Source organism: Cupressus sempervirens, chromosome 5 (genome assembly GCF_028749045.1).
Source record: "Cupressus sempervirens isolate cs-2001-9-10 chromosome 5, ASM2874904v1, whole genome shotgun sequence".
NCBI lineage: Eukaryota > Viridiplantae > Streptophyta > Pinopsida > Cupressales > Cupressaceae > Cupressus > Cupressus sempervirens.
Window position 1 is genome coordinate 397,815,530 of NC_143122.1, and position 21,649 is coordinate 397,837,178.

At 30.3% G+C, this 21,649-nt stretch overlaps 1 pseudogene; it reads left to right on the forward strand.

Moving 5' to 3' along the window:
* Nucleotides 1–398: 398 nt before the first annotated feature.
* LOC149556485 (protein EMSY-LIKE 3-like) overlaps nt 399–21,649 on the forward strand; it is a 28,766-nt pseudogene continuing 7,515 nt past the window's right edge.

The following is a 21,649-nucleotide window of genomic DNA, read 5'->3' on the forward strand; positions in this document are numbered from 1 at the left end:
AAACCAGAATCTCACTTGAGATTTAGATTCCTCAAATCTTGAAGAGAGGAAAGAAAAGGTTGTAAAACCTTGAGAAGAAGTTTGTCAAATTTGATTCCCCTCACATATTTATTGAGGGTAAAGGTGATTATGCAGAAGAGGAAGAAAAAGAGGAAGGTAATCAAGAAGAAGAAGAGACTGAGGAACCTCCAAAGAAGAAAGAAAAGACACCATCAACAAAATCAACAATGTCTTCTACTCTTGTGATTATTGCCACCAAGCCTAGGAAGCCAAGAAATAAATTGAGTCTTGAGGATGAGGATGATGATGAACATGAAGATAAAAGTCCAATTATCTCTCTTAAGAAGCTACCACCTAGTTTTTAACAAAGGTTGAAAACATTAAGGGAAGAAAGTGGTATGGCTGATTTCAAATTCCTAAATTATGAAGCTAGAACCAAGGATGGGCAGAGGCAAATTGAAGATGCATTGGTCGAGGAGATCACAAAGTGGAAGTATGACCCTAATGAACCCAAATGGTATGCTTGTAAATCCCTATTGGAGATCATTTCTCACCATTGGGAAAATGTAGTCAAGACAGAGAAAGACATTAGAGAAAAAACTCTAAGGAAAACAATACCAAATATCTCTAAGAAGGAAATAAAGGAGGCAATGTCTAAACATGAAAGTAGATAGACTACTAGATTTAAAGCCTTTCAAAATTTTCAAATAAAATAGAGGATGTTGTACAATCCAAATCCAATATGTGGAAAATTATTTTTGATATTAAAGAAGAGGGAGATCTACTAGAGGTTTAGACTATTGAAGAATCTGATCCTGAGAAATTTGCAACAAAGGTCATAGCATCTCTCCCATCAACTCCTCCTGATTCAGCACCCATGATACAACCTACCAAATTGAACCTAGTTCAATCAAGCATTGAAGTGAATATTATTACATCTTCATCAAGTTTGCTTCCACTAACTGAGCATCAGGATCTCACAATATTAACCAAGCATCAACCAAAGAAGGATTTAGTTGATAAAGAAGACAAAGGGAAAGGGAAAGAATTCATACCTTTTTCAGCAACCAAGGGCAAGGGAAAAGGAAATATTGTTGATGATATTAATCTAGATGAAGAGATTTTCATTCCAAATTAGGTCCAATCTAATCTATCTACCAAGCAAATGAACATATTCAAAGAACTATGGAAGAAAAGATCCAAGAAGGAGATGTTAAGGTTAGAAAGGGATAGAAGAAAAGTCCTTGAAAATATCAAAGAAATATTTTTGGATGAACTTTCTATAGAGTTGATTTATACAAAAAAAATTTACCAAGAAAATCAAGGATAAGTTAGCTAAGATTGATATGAACTAGAAGGCTAGTGCTAGTCAATTGGTACTCAAACTAAGTTCCAGTTCAAATTAGTTTGCAAAAGACAATTTTTTGACATATCTTTAGGCATAACTATTAAGAGAAGATGTCAGGATAAGGGGAACCTGTTAGAAATAATAGTCCACCAAGATAATTGAGAGGGGGGGGGTATTGAACTAGTTATCCAATTAAAACATTTATCAACCTCAATTAATCTTAACCATTCGATCAAAGTAAATAATGATCATAAAAAGATGCACATACACAATTACACTAGATTTGTTAACTAGGGTAATCCTTGATTGGAGGGAAAACCTCAGTGAGAATGATGCTAAAAAGATATATATATATATACCTTGCTAGAGGATGGACCTTGTTAGGAGTCTATAAACACATTCATTACATAAGAGTCCCTATTAGGATACTTTGAATCCTTGTTGGGGATTCCAACCCTATTAGGAGTTGAAGAAGGTAGAAGGACTCACTTTCCAAACAAATTCGAGGGCAAGACCACTAAACTTCACTATCCAATTGTTCTCTCAACTATTCCTTGTACAATAATTGTTCATACTGTGCTTTATCCTTTTTTCTTTGTCCTATTAGTCACACCAATAACTGTCAAACCTTGTAGAATAGGTAATAAAGTTCAAAACCAAATAAGAAACCTCAAATCTAAGAATAAAACCTTGGCAACGAAGTTTTCTCCAACTTTTCTCTGCTCTGCTTATCCTTACATATCAACTTTTTTATCCTCTATTCCACTCTTTTTTCTTTCTTCTCTCTTTCTTCATAACAAAGGAAAATGTAATTTCTTTATACTAAGTCCATAAAAAAATTCCTTTGAGTTAGCTAATACACCTTCTCAATTAATTATTATAGGACCTCATTAAAAGCACATTATACTTATCAATAACATCAATCTATCACCTTGTAACTTGAATAACTTCCCATATGTGTAATATTATGATGAGAAATCTTAGCCATGCCATATCCAACATGTCTTCTATACATCTTTAAGCTTGCTTCTTCAGAATAACAAATCTACTAAGAGATATAACAAGTTTACTAGAACATGCTTATGTAAACTTTATCTCAAAATTGTCTTCACCAAAACTTGCATAACTTCTTCTAGACTTAATATATTTAGCACTTGAGGTTAACTTCATATGCTAGAAACTTAGTAGTATCTCCCATTAACTTTGATAGTGAAAATACTCAATGATTTTTCTATACCAACTTGAACTTTACCTTTGTTCTTCTATCAGATACCATAGAAAACTGCTATGTTGACATCAATGACAAACATAGTCATGAATGTAACATATTTTCAAAATAATGATCTAATCATGTTTCTATGATACTCCCCCATATTAATATCATCAGAATTCACACTTCCAACAAAATACCCCTTTGGCATTGATGGAAACATAGATGAAAAGCATCTAGTTCTAAGAATATCAATTGTTAAAGATTGTTATCCTTTCTTTCAAAATTCTCTTCATCAATCATATTGGCTTCTGTATTGACACATTTCTCCTTATAGCTATACCTCAATGTTCTCTATATCAAAATGTTTTTCATCCTATAATCTCTCCCCCATTGACATCAATGTCAAAGGTTTTAGCAACCATCTATTGTTGCATCTTGTCAATATCTACAACTATCTCTAACCTACTCAAGTGTCCAAAGATAGTGTTCAAAACATCTATCAAGAGTCCTACATGACTCTATCCATCATAGATACTCCCCCATATAGGAAGCATCAACATTCAATCAAGACAAACAATAATGCTTTGTATCCCTAGATTGATGCACTCTTACATCATCTACTCTGATGTAGGTAGGGGCATAACCCCTAGCATACCTTGCAAATACTCAAAAGTCTATTTGGGAAGAGGCTTGGTGAAAATATCTATAATCTACTGTTTGGTGCTTACATACTCCAATCTAATTTCCTTTTCTCCAAATTTCTCTCTCAACATGTGATATTTGATAGAAATGTGCTTAGTGTTAGAATGCAATACTAGATTCTTACACATATTCACTATTCTTGTGTTATCATAGTGTATGATAGTAGATTCACTGAATTCTATCCTTATATCCTTCAACATCTACTTTATCCAAAAAACTTGATTAAAATTTTGTGTTGCTTCAACATATTCTACCTCTATTGTACTCTATGAGATAAAATCCTTTTTCTTTCTTAACCAAGAGACCAATCGTCCTCCAAGAAAGAATGCTCTACCACTAGTGCTCTTTCTATCATCCATACTACCTGCCCAATCAACATCAATATAAGCATATAGAGTGAAATCATTAGATATGTCATACCATAATCTAAACATTGGTTTTCCCTTTAGATATTTAAATATCCTTTTAACTACTACATAATTTTCTTCTCTAGGATCATCTTGAAATCTTGCAACAATTCCAATTGCATTTGCTATATCCAACCTTGTGTGACTCAGATATTGCAATCCTCTAATCATAGATATGTACTTCTTCTTCTCAATAGTAGGTGTCTCATTATTTGTAGATAACTTGTGTCTAGTTACCATAGGTGTTCCAACTAGTTTACATATTTCCAAACCTAAGCTTTTCAATAGGTCTTTCAAATACTTAGTCTAAGAAATAAAGATTCCTTCTTTATCCTACGCAATTTGTAATCTTAGGAAGTATTTCATTTCCCCTATCATGCTGATTTCAAATTTATTTTTCATTTCTTCTATAAACTTGTCACTTTAATTATCATCTCCTCCAAATATGGTATCATCAACAAATATTAGGAAAATCATCAATCCATCATCTATTTCTTCCCAGTATAGATTATTATCTGTCATACCTTTTTTGAATCCAAGTTTTGTCAAATGCTTGTCCAACCATGCATACCAGTTTTACGGTGCTTATTTTAAGCCATATAATGGTTTATTTAATTTGCATACCATGTCCTTTTCATTTGTTAAAGGAAAACTTTTAGGCTATTTTATTTATACATCTTCTTCAAGTTCTCCATTTAGACATGCTAACTTGACATCTATCTAATACACTTTGAATTTCTTATGTGTCGCATAGGCTAATAATAACCTTAATACTTCAATTCTTGCCACATGAGCATAGGTTTCTTCATACTCTATTCCTTCTTTATGTGAGTAGCATTTACATATCAATCTTTGTTTGTTCCTTACAACTTCACCTTATTCATTCATCTTGTTCTTGAATTCCCATTTTGTTCCTATCACATTCTTGTCTGCTGGTCTAGGGACTGATTCGCATGTCTCATTCTTTACAATTTGATCCAATTATTCTTTCATAGCTTGCTTCCAATAGTCATCTTCACATGCCTCATCTATATTCTTTGGTTCTACTTGAGATATTAGACATAGTTCTTCATTGATTATTCTTCTTGTCATCACACATTTATCTATGTTGTCAATGATTTACTTTGGTGGATGATTATTTGTCATATTCTTACCAAAAGTAGGATTTGTTATCTCAACTCTTATCTCTATTCTAGGTTCCGAACTTTGTTCCTACATTAGCTCACCTTCATTCTAGAAATCATTGTTAGTCTCAAAGAATACTTAACCATTCTTTTTAACAAATCTAGAATTATCCTCTCCTTCACAATTATCAATAATAGTTACCAAGGTTATCTCATCTAATACTTCCTCTTTCTTAACCAATTTAAGATCATTATCCTTATCATCATATTCATTCAAGAATCTTTCCATACTTGCTTTAAATTCTTCATCCTCATCAGAAAGAAGACCCTTTCTATATTTTCTTACTCTCTTAGGACAATTGGATGAAAATGACCCAACTCTTTACATATCCAACAATAAATAATTTTGATACCTTCTTTATCTATTTTCATAAGAAGATCAATACCTTCTTTGACATCCATGTCTTCTTTGGATTCAAATCTATCTTTACTTATGCTTCTATCTAGAAACTTAATACCCAATTCTATACACAATTCTGATCTCTCACGAAGAAGCTCCATCTTTTGGGTGTCAAAATTTCCTCCATTAGACTTAGGACTATCTTTATGAAATAACTCACAATTGATCTGCCAAAGTTGTTAAACATTATCTTCAAGGACTTGCTACTCTAATACCAATTGTTAGAAATAATAGTTCACCAAGATAATTGAGAGGGGGGGGATGAATCAATTATCAAATTAAAACATTTATTAACATTAATTAATCTTAACCATTCAATCAAAGTAAAAAAAAAACATAACAAGATTAAAATACATAATTAAACTACATTTGTTAACTAGGGAAAACCCTAGTAGGAATGATGCCCACAAAGATATACTGATATATATATATATATATATATATATATATATATATATATATATATATATATATATATATATATATATATATATATATATATATATATATATATATCAAAGAGCCACTGTCCAAACAACTTCTAGGGCAAGACCACTGAACTTCACTATCCAAGTGATTTCTCAACTATTCCTTGTAGAATAATTGCTCTTTCTATGCTTTATCCTCTTTCCTCTATCTTTTCAATCAAACCAATCATTGTCAAACCTTGTAGACTAGGTCACAAACCTCATATCCAAATATCAAACCTCAAATCTTAAAATAAAGCTCCAGCAATGAAGCTTTCTCCAATTTCGCTCTGCTCTACTTATCCTCGCATATCTACATGTTTCTCTTTTATTCCATTCCTTGTTCTGGCTTCTCTCTTTCTTCATAACAATGGAAAATGTCCTTAGTTTCTATTAAGTCCATAAAAAAATTCCCTTGAGTTAGCTAATACACCTTCTTGATTAATTATTAGAGGACCTCATTAAGAACATGTAACACACCACAACAAAACAAAAAAATAAACTAAGCTACGAACAAACATAAAGAACCTAAAAATTTATTTTATATATATATATATATATATATATATATAATTGTCAAATTAAAAGATCCAGTACAAAAATTGAATCATTTTCAGAAATATAAACCGTTGTATAAAAGAATATATCATCACAATATATTTCCATAACAATATCCATACATAAAGAGTTTAGTACAATATTGGTGAGTAGTATCATTCAAAGGTCCAACAAATGAAATTTTACAAGTATCCAATTCAGTTTCATGAAGTCACTTCAACAATCTTCCTTCAAACTAGATATTCAACTTGAACACCTAAAAATAACAAAAAAACATACAACACAACACACACAGAGGGCTCAGTACACACTGAGTTAAAAGTGTAGTTCACTTGCATACATGTCATAAATCAACATATATATCTATAAAAACCTTAAAGCAGATATCCAACTACATAACATAGTGCAATACTAATATTACTATGCAAGAAGTAATACCTTCTAAACAATGCAAAATTAAACTTGCACTAAGAATAACTAGTTAATGAACCATATATATACTGAGGTGTCATCACTATGGTACCAAGATACTGCATCCATATATGGTATGCCCTTAGATATCTCATAGTGGGGTTCTCTATAATATTCGTGAAATAACGAAATAGAGACTTGCCTTGTTCTTCGTACTTAACCTTACTGGTTTAAGTCATAGGTAAGGCCAATTATCTTTATTTATAATTAACCCTCCCCATTTCATTTTAAAATTATTGCTAGATTTAATTAACTAAATAGAATAAGTCATTATTCAGCCACCTCGATATACGTTCACCACAGTTAATCTTACATACACATCAAATAGATATTTTAAGAATGTACATGTAACTAATAACAAGTCAGTTTTCTCATGATATTACATTCTTCATCTTTTAAAAATTTCATCTTTTACTGTCAATTTGAAAGTAAACTTAGGTTATTATAATAACATAAATGAATAATACAATATTGCAATCTCGTAAATATCATTAAACTGTTATATTAGTTGAATGATATTTACCAGTCGCAATACTGTACTACTTATCTCTACTATCATAACAATCCGAGCTTAAGCTCTAAATTGGCCAAGATAATAATATAATGAACATTTGATACCCTTGTTTCATCACATCAATATTTATCATAATCCGTCTCCTATCTTAAAAATGACTTTCCATTTTCTCTAAGAACAGAATTACATCTTATTGCAAAACAATCTGAAAATGCTTATTAAAACATTGTATAATAAAATCAAGTATTACTAAAACTAAGTACAATCAATGCTAAACAAAAGATAATTTACTAGGTTAATAAATATCCAAGTCTCCATTGTTGTTTTACCACTGTCTGACGGTGAGATATCGCCCTGTTTTAACCACAAACAGCATTTAAAATAAAATATTTGAATAAAAATTTGAAATACGACTCACAACATGTGAAATATCTTATATTACATTAATGATTGAAAGACTAAAATGCAAAATCCAAAAAAAAAATAAGATGCTCCCAAGTTGTTCGCATAATGACCTTGATGATACTACAACTTCTTCCTATATCTATGTTCTCAATATAATGTCTTGGTTAATTGCAACAATTTTCATAACAACAATTATTCATTAACTATATTCTACATCATAACTTGTGAAGAAAATTTTATACTATTACAGAGTTTTCTGTTCAGATCAAGTTTTCCTTTAAAACATTTAACAAACTGTCACATCCAGAACCATTATCAACAATTTACTAAGTTATTGTTTTCAATAATAATTCAACTAAACTATCAATCTTGACACATTTCAAAAATATAATGAGATAACTCTCAAATTGCTTATTATTATCATAAAACAAAATTTCTGTCATAAGAGATTTGAATTAACTATATTCCCACTGTAAATCAACTATGTTTCATGAGGAAATTTTATACATTTCGTTACCCTTGAATTATTATGCAAGTTAACATGACAGTTTTAACATTGCTATGGTTTCACGCAAACCATTTGACAAAATGTCTCTGCCCTTAATAGTAGACACGCACACATAAATACATTTTTAAGTCTGAGGCCATGCCTCTCAAAAATTTGTTATGAATTACCATGCAAACTGGAGGTATAGATTCTCACGAGCTCATACCAATGAAAGTATAAATCTGCTCACTGTTACACAATAGCCGACATGCCAAATGTTGCAACCTTATGTTTCTCCCAAAACTCAACTTGGTGAGAAACATATGTTTGGGCATAGCTTTGTAAACATAAGCAAAACAACTTCCAAACATAACCCTCCTCAACTTCCACATACAAAGGTGAGTACATGCAAAACTTTATAAAGCACGAAATCAACATACTCATCTTTGCATGTAAATTTCCAAAATATACAAATCTAATATTCCTTTACATTTTGCAAATTAAAGTTACATGGCATTCAAAAATAGAGTGAAAGAGTAGGGTAATAAATTGCCCCCTACCTAAACAACTGAAGATGGAAGATTGTTCCTCAAACCGACTTGATGCCAAAACCCCAAAAACCAAATCCAACACCGGTGAGCAAAACTCCACGATGTCGACTCACACCATTCACAAAAGACTTCACAATAGAGTGAAACTGAAACTCCATAAACCACAATAGCCAAAGTCTGAGAAATAACTCCATCAAATTAAACCAGATATGCACGTTAACCCTCCAACCAATTCCCATAAGAATGTCGATATCTTAGTACAAAACTACAAATGTAAATCAATCAAAGCAATGTGGCTCAAAAATTGGCCTGAATCGGTAAAATCCGACTCATAACAAGGTATGGCAGACTGCAACTTCAGTGCCATAAATTCGGCAGTCCAAGTCCACCACCATGAAAATGGCTCAAACAATAACAATGTTACCCTCCTTCATAGCAACTGATACCCATTTAGGGTTATTTCATTGCTATTTGCATATGAGGTGATTTAATTATTTTTTAAAACAAAACAAATACAAATGTATGCCAAGCTCCACTAAGGTATTAAACCTTAGTCATAAAACAACACACACACACACACACACACACACACATATATATATATATAAACGCAACCATGGTTCCCTCAATTTCCAATCCAATAAGAGTCAAGACATGAAATCATCTTAAGGGTTAACACAGTCTAAACATTAAATCCCTATAGTTACATGTATGAAAGTACAATGAAGGATTCTAATTAAATACAACATATAATCATTAATGAATTTCTGCAACATTACGTCAACATATAACATGAAACATAATGTAGTAAACAACGGAGTCAAAAACATAATCGATAATCTATCAATTAGAAACCAATAATATGCCACATTCAATATATATAAAATCCTAAATCATATTTATTGCTAAAACATAGTTTACCACCGAAAACACATTCAGCATTAGTCTCATTATTCAAAAATAGTATTATAACCAAGTTCTATAGAAATTCAATCATAACATCATAAAGAAATCCTAAAACAACAAAGTCCTAAAGAGTAGAAAAACCTAGAATAGTGGTCAGGCATGACAAAACATTATACTTAGTGATAACATCAATCTATCACCTTGTAACTTGAATAACTTTCCATACATATAATATTATGAAGACTGAGCTTAACCAATTCATCAGCAACATGTATTTTACATGCCTTTAACCTCACTTCTTCTGAATAACAAATCTGCTAAGAGATATAACAAGTTTACTAGAACGTGCTTCTGTAAACTCTATCTCAGAATAGTCTTTACCAAAACTTGCATAACTTCTTCTAGACTTAATATCTTTTGCACCCAAGGTTATTTACATATGCTAGACATTTAGCAGTATCTCCCATTAACCTAGCTAGTGAAAATACTCAATGATCTATCCATACCAACTTGAACTTTACCATTGTTATTCTATTAGATACCATAGAAAACTACTATATTGACATCAATGACAAACACGGTCATGAATGCAACATATCATCAAAATAATGATCTAATCACATTTCTACAATACCCTCCCATAGGAATATCATCAACATTCATGCTTCCAACAAAACATTGGTAGAAATTCAGAGTGTGATGCTACCCCATATGGATATTATGCATAAGAGAATGGATCATGTGGAGACACTAGTTAAGGACACAAAATTTTAAGTGGAAGAGTACATGTTGGATTTATTAGCCAATCTTCAGATAGATCTACACATATTAAAGTTATTAAAAGATATCTAGGATAAGACTATGTCTTTGATTTTGAAGGGTCATCATGATTTCCTCTCTCGTTTTGGCATACCCTTGTAAATTTTTGGCATTTGTAACAAAAACAAGGGAGAAAGTGTATATATGCATATAAAGGGGAGATACGTATAGAATGGAGGAAATATGTACATCATAAGAATTGTAGAAAGATATGTAAAAAAGAAGATAAACAAAATCAATTTTGAAAAATAAAAAATAGAGAGCTGTAACCGAGTTACAAAGTTTTTAGTTGAAACCAAGTTGAAAAATAGAGCACACACAAAGGGGGAGTTTGACTAAGGAATTTGATTTAAGATTTTGTGCATCATAAGTTTTTTTTCAATATTTATAAATGGGGAGATTGTAGACTTTATGGAATGACATATTATCTATTAGTTCCAAAACACTTAGTCATCATGAGAAGATAGTAGTGATCGAGCTACCAAACAGAAGTGTGTTAACCAAGCTCATGTATGAACCAAGTTAACAATGTTAACCAAGAAAGAAGTGAGTAGTTTCAACTAATTTGATAGTATTGACTGAGTTGTACACTAGTAGAATTTTGGCAAATAAATGACTACATGACCAAAAAATCTAGTCACAAGGCTAAAATTTTTAGTCATGTGACTAAAAGTGATCAAATTATAGTAATGTTTTACAATTTATAAGTAAAAGTGACTAAATACATGACTAAGTTGGTCATCAAGTAAAATCACAAGGTTAGACAAAGATAGCTGACTAAATAATTGGTCACTAAAAAATAATCACCCAAACAAATGACTAAATGAATGATCAATGATTTTTGTATCATGTTAATACATTCTTTAACCATTTTAAAATAGATATTACTCACCAATGATTTTTTTATCCTATCAATACATAATTATTAGTTGAATTCCTTAAATCTCCTCTCAACTAATATTGAACTAGAAATAAACTCAAAAATACACCAATTTACACTCAACTCCCCAAAATCTATCTATAAACTTGTAAAGAAAATAAAAAACTGTCTATGCACTCAAAAGAAAACTCCAAGTCTATCTTTGCATATCAAAAAAGTAATTATTATTATTTATCTCAAACTATAATCTCTATTAATCGCATTAACATAATATAATAACTATCTTTATAAAATATAATATTATTTCATTATCGTTACATTTAATATATTTTAGTATTTAGTAAATAATGAGAAGCATTATTTAATAAATATTAAACCTTGATATAAAAATATTTAATAATAAAAATAACAACTAAGTATTTACTAAATAGTGAGAAGCAATATTTTATAAATATTATATTTAAAATAGAACAAATTAATAATAAAAATAATAAATCTTTACATGTTTCTAGATTCACTTGTGTTGTCTTTTGCATCCATGATCGGGATGAGTAATAGAGAACAAAGAAGTAAATAATAACAATAACATACTTTGCATATAAAAAGGGGGGAGAGATGGAAGGAAGGAGAGAGAAATAAGAATAGAAGGCCAAGTGGCAAAGGGGAGAGAACACCCAAAGTAGAGGAGAAAATTAGATTGCATTCAAAATAAGAAAGTGAACAAATGACCAAATGAAAGAAACAAGACTCTAAAACTAACTCACACAATAATTAAGACCCAAAAAAAGGACAATATATCTCTAATGAATTAGGAATAAAATAATACTAAAATTAATAATAATAGCACAAAATATAAAAATGGCACCCATAAACATAATAAAATGAATAAAAATAAAGACATAAGAGGAGAAGGAATAATCTATATAAATAAACTTATAGATTAAGATAAAAGATAATAAAATAATAATTAAAACACTAATTATAATAATAAAGAAGAAGAAAATAATAGTACTAGTAGGAATAATAAGGTTAATAAACTAAAAAATAAAAATAAAAATAGTAAGAACTGAAATGATACACACACATAGATATACATACACACGCATATAAACCATAATCTCAAAATTGCGATATAAGTTTAGTTTCGACTTATATAAACCAAGAAACACATGTCGATATATATAGATACGTGTTTCTTAGTTTATATACATACATACATACATTTCATTATTTTTGTAGCTTTAGTTATGATTTTATATTTTTTAGTTTTTTGTTTATCATTTTCTACTATCAAGTCTTATTAGTTCTCCCCCCCACCCCCACCTTTATTTTCTTTGATTTTATTATGTTCATTGACACCATTTCATTTTTATATTTTTATTCATTGTTATTAGGGTTATTATTAGTAATTTCATATTAGTTTTATAATTATTTTATCCCTAATGTTTTAGAGATGTATTGTCCTATAGTCATTCCTTAAATATTTTTTAATTCTTTTAAAACTATTCTTATTATGTATTTCCTTACAAATATTCCAAATTAGCATTTTGAGGCTACCTATTGGGATTTTACAACTTTAGCTACGAGAGATCGTCACTACTCACCAATTCCTTTCTAGGTTAATTTCATTTTTTATTAGCATAAACATTCTTACATTGTGATCACCTAAGTAACAAAGTCTATATCAATTTGTGATATTACTATCAAGGTTTAATTGTGTAGATTTTGAGTCAAAATCATTGACCCATGATTCATGAGTAGTGATTCACATGAATCCATCTCTCATGAGAATAAATAGAACACTTAACACTCAATATTAGATCTAGGTGATGCTTACATAGGTGAAGCACTTCCCAAAGGTCACCGATCCTAGTACTACTCCAACTTGAGCATGCTTAACTATGGAGTTCCCTCCATTGTTAACTACACTCTACTTGCAACCCCATCTCAAATGATTTATATTGTTTTAAAAAGATTAGGAATAAAATACTTATGATTAAATAATATTGAAATTAATTATATTACATTTAAGTTATATTTTAAATAAAAATAATATATTATTAGTTCCTTAAATATGGATTCCTAAATAGTTCAACCAAGAGCATTTGGCTTTTGTTGGACATATATTTATATTATAAATTTATGAATATTTTACAAATGTTAAAAATAATTTCTCTCTATATTTTTATTGGCCTAGAATAAAATAAGCAAGGAGAAATATTTTATTATTATTACTAATACATAGATATATTTTGTTAACCTTATATCCACACCCATTAATTTTTGTGTCCACTAGTTTCTAAGTCATTCTTTTTCTCTTCTCTATCCATGCTAGTTAAAAACCATGATATTGTGTGATCAGATATATTCAAACTAGATCTAATGTTCTATTTCTATGTCTAGAGCATCAACTATGGGAAGAAATAATACCCTGCAACCCTAGCCTAGCAAGGAGTTCAACATGGAGGAAGTCCAGTCGGTGGCAATCTCCCCCTAGCCAGAAATGCTTTCTATTTTCTTGAGCTGCCTCATTGATTCCCTTATTTTAGAAAGGCACTCTTCCTTCTAAACTGGTTTATCTTCCACATCATGCCTATAGTTGTATTCTTGCCTACCTGCATAAAATCTTCTCCTTGTCATGCTATTGTGTACAATATAGATTTAATTTTTTGAGGTTGTAGGTACTTAACTCTTCTCATTAATACACTACCATCTCTAACATAGATTCTTTGAATACCATGAATTTCCTAGTATTTTTCTGCAATTCCAATTCTCATTTTGTATCTTTGATTTCAATGCAGATATGAAGAGATGCCTCTTCTTGTGTAATGGAAATATTATTATAAGGTTACACTCTATAGAAAATTAAGTGGATGAGGATGAGGCTAAGACATTTATATAAGACACCCATAGCCATAATATTATCAGTGCCTTTTTAGAAATGTAGCAAAATAAGGGCATTAGAATTAATGAGCAAACATTAGTGTGTATTACAATTTCACCCTACTAGGTCCTTGCATGAAATGTAAAAGCATGGACAAAGCCAATGAACTATTTGATGAAATGCCTCAAAGACTAATTCTTTCATGAATATCTATAATTACAAGCTATTCACAAAATAGACTTTTAGGAACATTTAATTGGCCTATATAAAACTAAATTCAGTAACCCCTGTCAGAATCCTTCTCATCAATTTCGAAATGGGTTCTTTGGAACATGGTATGAATATCCATCAAAGCACAATAGAAAGGGGTTTTCTCTTGGATTATAGAAAAATGTGGAAGAATGGATAAGGTAAGTTATATGTTTGACAAAATTCCTCTATGAGATGTTAACACATCAAATACAATGGTTGTAATACTCAATTTATCCTTGGTTGGTGACAATTTCTACTCTAACTTCCCAAGCTATATTTGTAGTGAATCTATTTGTTTGCAACCTCTGCTTCTCTTTAAAATACCATAAAATTCTTGAGGAGATCTCTCTCACTCTTATACAATGTTACTATTGATATAGCTTCTTCTAATTTACTACCTAGTTCCAATGCTTCTTGTTCTTTTTCATATGATGCCTTCTGAAAACTCAAGACTTCTTCTATATTAGATGCCAAAACATCTATGTGTACACTGTAAAGGCATTGCCTGATTAGTTTACTTATGCATCTCTTCTAATTTAGAGAGTCTTGAAATTGTGTATGAGATCCAATAGACATCCATCCAAGCATTTACCATTGGAACTATAGGGAAAATCATTAATATCTTCATGCTACATTGCATCTTCAATCATATCTATTAATATGTTTAGCATACCTTCTATATCAGCTTTGATAGTTTTCATTGTAGATTCTTGCTTTGTATCCATAGCTTGCAACTCATCAACATTGGTGTATAATGCTTCCTTTTTAGATATATCCTTCACTACTTACTCTATCCAACATTCATTTTTCTTGTGAGGTCCTCCATGGTTTTCAAAAGAAGTTCCTTCTCCCATTTTACTATTGAAAGGTGTGGCTCAAAAATAAATGCATTCCCCTGTAATGCATCAAGCTCAATGAAAATTGAATTAGAAGCTCTTTGAACTTATTCAATCTAAAGTTGGGCAATAGCTAGAAGGGGTATTTGGGAATTATCCAACACCTCTTCCCATTACTAAATAAGTTCATTCCTTTCTAAGAGAGATTACTCCAACATATCAAACAACTCAACCAGATTTAACTACTTGTGTTGGAGTTCTTCATGTCTCATCCTCAAGTCTTCAATCACTTATTTTTTATTTTAGTTGAAAGTGTCTAATCATGAATTTGATGAGTAAAAATTCATGTCACTTCTATCATCTCTTTCAGACATTTCCTGATCCAAACTTCTAAAAGGAGCATTTTGAATAGAACACGATCTTATTACCACTGTATTTTCTTAGTGATTTTCTTGTAGTGAAATTACTCTAGCAAATTTAGTTCCTAAAGAATTTATTCTATTTTCTGAAGAATAGAATCCTTCAGTAGAAATGATTCCCAAAGAGAAGTTGCTAAATTTTAGATATATGCTAATTCATATTCTAATTTCTCAACATGTTCTCTAGCCTCTCCATATGATTAAGAATTGTCTTAGTCTCCTAAAATGTGACATTTTAAAACTAAAATTCATGCCAATACCTTAATAATTCATCTGACTTCTTATCCAAAGATTGTTTAAGTGCATCATGTTGTTGAACCAAGCCTTTACCTTTACATATAGCCATGCTAAGCATCTCTCCCATAGATGTTAATTTTTTCTCTGTCTGCTCAAGATCTAGTTGCTTATTTGTATCCAAACTATTGACTTAAGATCCTCTTCTATTTTACGAAGTAACTCTTTAATTTTGTTTTAATCTCTTCTTCCTATTGAGATTTTTTTGATTCAATTTCATTAATTTTCTCATGAAGCCAACTTAGTTCCATCTCCTTGCACCTAAAAGCTTCTATCATTGTAACTTACAAAGGCATTTTCATTATATCTCTCAAATTGCTATCAGATTGTAGGACCAACTATTCTAGGAATTTCTTATTGGAATTTTTTTGTTGAAAAAAAGTCTTATACTTTTCAACTTCAAGAAGCAAAAAATATGAGATTCTAGGTGATAAATTTAGTGCATCTTTGGATCAATTACCAGGACTTCATCCTGATTGAGCTCATCAGTGATAGAAATTAACTTTTTTGATATTGAATTCAAATGCTCATTCAATATAATATTAGTTAACCCCATAAGTTTTTAGTGATGTTTATTATTATTCATATTTTGCATCAATATTTTTAGTTCTATAATAAAAAGTTTAGAATTATACAAGGCGAGAGCTTATCATAAAACAAGCTTTAAATGAGCAAATCCAACATTGCACATACCTTATTACCTAGGCACAAGACTACTCACAACTAACAATGAATGATGTAAAAATATTATCTACCATAAACATGTCACTAAGTGCTATCAATCATCTTGTACTGCTTCTAGTTTCATTTTTAAAAAAATCAACTTACAATAGTATGTAAATTTTTGTGCAGAATTGAATTGTAGACCATTGCATGTTGGTGATTTGATGACCAAAATTTGTTTACATTTATTGAAATATGCCATTTATTCGATATCTCCCTACAAAATGCACTAATGGCCAAATTTCAAAAACTCAAAAATACAATATATTTTTGCAATTTTTTTAGTATTTGTTCTTCATGATCTGCATATTTTGTGAATGTGGGAAAAAGGAAAATTGACATTTTTTTTTTGTCTCGAGTATGTTTTGTAAGGAGCTTAGCCCATGTAAAAACCAAGTGTGATCACACAATACATTTTCATAAAGTTTTTGATATAGTTTCTAAGGGTGAAATTCCTTTTTTCTTTTTTTCTTCAATGTGCTCAGTTTTACTGAATGGGCCACAAGGTGAACCACTTATATTTATCTAGCATTTTCTTTAATTTGTTAAGTAAAGGATGGAAAATTAGAAAATAATGGAAGTTTCTTTAATTATAAAAAAGTGGGTTCATGTAATAGACCCTCATAAAGTATCTGAGATCCTTTATGATGGTGATTTTTCCCCTTTTCTTTTCTTTGGTATCCTTAATTTCACTATATGTGCCAGTGTGAGCCTTTGATATTCAAATAGCATTTTCTTTTAGCTATTAAATTCATCGTTTTCTTCTTATTTCTTGTTTTAAGGCCATAATTATGCTTTTGCATGTCTTATTTTTACTTGCTATTGCATTTTTTGATAATTTTATATCTATTTTTATCTTATTGCAATGTTCAAACATTTTATCTACTATTAAAATGATTTTCATGCATTAGTTCTGAAACTAGAGTAGAAACAAATGATGATCTTGCTCATCAAAATCAACTAGAAAGAGGTGTGGCAACATTTCTGGGAATGGAAGACCTTCTATAGGTCCAATTTCATGTGCTAGAATTCAAAATGATATGGAGCCTCAGATTCACTGGCTTGAACAAGAGGCATACAGTTCTATTCTTAGAGCCTTCAAGGCACAATCAGATGCAATTACATGGGTATTTACCTATTCTATACTACATACTTGTCAATGTCTTCTATCACACATTTCATTATTTGACATTAATTTTCTTTTCTTTTCTTGCAATTTATTTCATTTTTAAAGAACTTTTTTGCTGCTTGTGCTTGTAGATTTTAGGGAGTTAACTTACATGTCTTGAATTTTATATTTTTATCTTGAAACTTATGGGTTCTTTAAAAATAATTTGTTTTATACAAAAGAGGGTTTGATGTCTAAGTTAGGAAAAGAACTTAGAGTTTCTGATGAGGAGCATAGGGAACTCTTAGGGAGAGTCAATGCAAATGATTTATTGAGACAAATAAGGTTCAATTCATGCTTGTTGTAATACATACAATTACAGGAAACAAATGTTTAATGGGGAAAACTAAATCTGTGCTCATTTTGACATTTTAGGTAGTTTCATTCATTTGATTGAGATGGACAAATTCTTATGATTGAACGTTATTAACTATTATGCACATTGTTATTTGTGAGACTCCTTGTTAGATCTCTATAGTTTAAAGTTTTTCTTGTTTAACACTAGAGAATCTCCAAAATTTATACAAGATGAAAGGTTTCTTATTAGTTATTTAAATGTTTGATCAGAGAATGGAGACAGGGAACTCTTAACCAAGGTGGCTTAATAAGTATTGGTCCACCAACCCATGATCCATCCCCTAGTCCAACTATTTCAACATCATGGAAGAAACATAAAATAGCTCATGTGTTGCCATCTCTACCAATGCCAGCACATTCAATGATGCATCCTTTGCCAACTACTACAAAAAGAGGAGCTTCTCGTGGAACTAAGAACAAGAAAACAAAGAAGTGAGCAATTAATTTCTAAATTTGCTCAATTTTTTTTTTCTACTGCTTTAAATATTTGTATTCTAAATCATTCCAAGTATTTATAATTTGTATAATAAAAGAGAACTATTGTTTTACTACAGAGTCAGAAAATGTGTAGTGCTTGCCCCTAGGTCACATTTTTGCTATCATGGTCAGACTATGTTAGACTAGTTTTATGTTGATGGTTAGTAGCATTGTTTCAAAATTATTAGATATTGTGCTATGGATTCGGTTGATATGTGATGAGATTACTTAGACTCTACATTTCATGTATGCATGATGATTATTACATTATTTTCAGTTATTGATTAGTTAGATGATTTATTATCACATGTGTTTTCTTATGGATACTTACCCCATACTTGCATGTGTATGGTGTGTGTGTTTGTTCTTGTATAGCATTTCTGATGTGGTTAAGGAAGGGAGTCGTAGTCACCTGCTAGTCGAGATCTACATGATGCACCACTTCCTACCATTGCCTGTTTAGTTTAGTATATATTGTGCTTGTACATGCATGCTTTTTATGCAAGTTGCAGGTACTAGGTATCGACTTCCCTGAATTGCCAGGATGAGGATGAGCGTACCCTATCACATTATCTCAATGGTAAGAGAGGGGAGATAAATTCTCAAGTCCAAATCCCAACCCTTTAAGCCATTTGTCCTAATTGGGAATTAAGATAAATATCTGAGTTGAGTACCCTCTAAATACGTCGGATGACGTAATTCGTGATATTAACCCTTTTGGTTTGATTTTGTATGTGTTTTGCTATGATGGGTTTTTTGTATTTTATTTTATGAGTCTTTGATGTATTTTCTATTAATTAAGCCTAATTAAAAAATTTAATTAATGGTTTAATTTAATGGAAAATTAATATGATATTTTAATTTTTATTTTATCTAATTAATTAGGAAATTAATTGAATAAAATAATTAAATTTGAAGATAAAAGTTATAATTTTAAAGTTGGAATGTGATAATATTTATTTAAATTAATAAATATTTTAGCAATTAATTTTCAAAAATAAATGTAAAAGTGGAAAATATATTTAAATTATTACAAGATTCTAGATTTCGTGTGATTAAAATATAAATATATTAAGATTAAATAAGTAGAGTTATTAAATTTAGTGCATGAGATTTAATAAATAAATAAATTAAATTGGAAAGAGTAAAGTAAATATTACATTAATTAATGTGCATTATTTTAATATTTTCTCACATAGAAGTTTGCAAATTTTTGAGAGTTGTCATGTAGACAACACAGGAGTCTGCACTCTAAGAATGCACAATTTGTCTACACTTAGGAGTTAGCATATTATTTGAGCACATGGTGTCTACAACCTTATGACTCATCTAGAAGGTTGGAGAAGACTCATGCTTATCTTCTAGTTCTTTCTAGACATATTCTAGATGTATCTTAGAGGCCTTTAAATAGAGGCTCTCCTAGTGTGTTTGGACAAGCTTCAAAGCTTACATGCATTTGAGAAGCTCATATGCTTCTACATGCTCATATGTTTTCTACATGCTCATATGCTTCTACAAACACTTCTAGTCACTTGTGGGTTTCGATTGGCTTGGATCTTGAAGGAATTGCGAATGTTGGAGAAGGAAGGGATTTTTCTATGGACTTCTGAGGCATGGAAAATTAGCATCAATGTCCAGGTGCACTCGTGATTTTTGCATAATCTATTTGCACTCTTTCTCTTCATGTCTTCATCGTGTCTGTTATATGTGTCTGGATATTCTTTGTGATTAAATCTACAATTTTGAAAATTGGAATCTAGATATGTATGTTAAGTTTATTTGGTTGCGAAGACAACAATAGAAAATCCTAGTTCCAATTAAGAAGAAATTAGTTTTAAATCAGGTTTGGGTTCAAATTGTAATAGAATCGAGGATTTGATTAGACAAGGATTTTTAGATGCGTATGAACAACTCCTTTTATTTAATGGATAAATTAGAGAACAGTTATTTTATGAGAATTCTTAACTTATAGAATTGGAAAGCCCTTTTTATTTTAAAATTATGTATTTGTTGTCTTTTAAAATTATGCAAATCTGCATACATATATGTGTATATATATATATATATATATATATATATATATAATAAATCATTCTTAAATCGTAGTTGGGGAAAATTATTATTAAATCCGAATTCACAATTCGTAATACGTTTCAAAAGAAAAATTTTGTTTTAAGAAAAATATATGTATATATAAAAGCGGGGGAGAATGAAACCCGCGCCCCCATACCCATTGTCATAGCAGTGTACCCGTCGTCGTAGGTACTGCGATGGCAGGGGTACTTGGTAGCCGCTAACATCGCAAGCCCTGCGACTGCAGGGTCCCTCCGTACCACGGGAGTCATATGTATATATATGATATGTGTGTTGTGAAAAAAATGATTTTTGCATTTCAATTTTGTAATGTTATTATTATTATTAAATGTTTATAAATATATATGTATGTATGTATGTATGTATGTATGTATATATATGTATGTATGTATGTATATAAGTATATATATGTATATATGCTATTCATAATAAATAATTATTATAATGATTTAAAAATATTTAATTAAGTAACATTGTAATGATAAGGGGGTCATGGACTGCGAAACTATGTACATTATTAATCAACTTAATTAATATGATTTAATTAAGATTAGTTAATGGAAAAATTATTTAATTCAAGTGTTGAGATTAATGTAAACTTGATTTAATAGAGTCAAGATGAATTTGTTGAAATTCTAGAGCATTATTTTAATGATTTAAATATTAGATGGTTACTTATCCCTGACTATTTTTGGAGAATTTAAATTAGATATTAAGAGAATATTCTTTGATTTTAGTAAAATAATGGAGAATTCGTTATTTAAACTATTAATTCAAATGTTAACGGAGTTGCTAATATAGTTAGGTAACAGATATTAAAGTAATCAAATTTA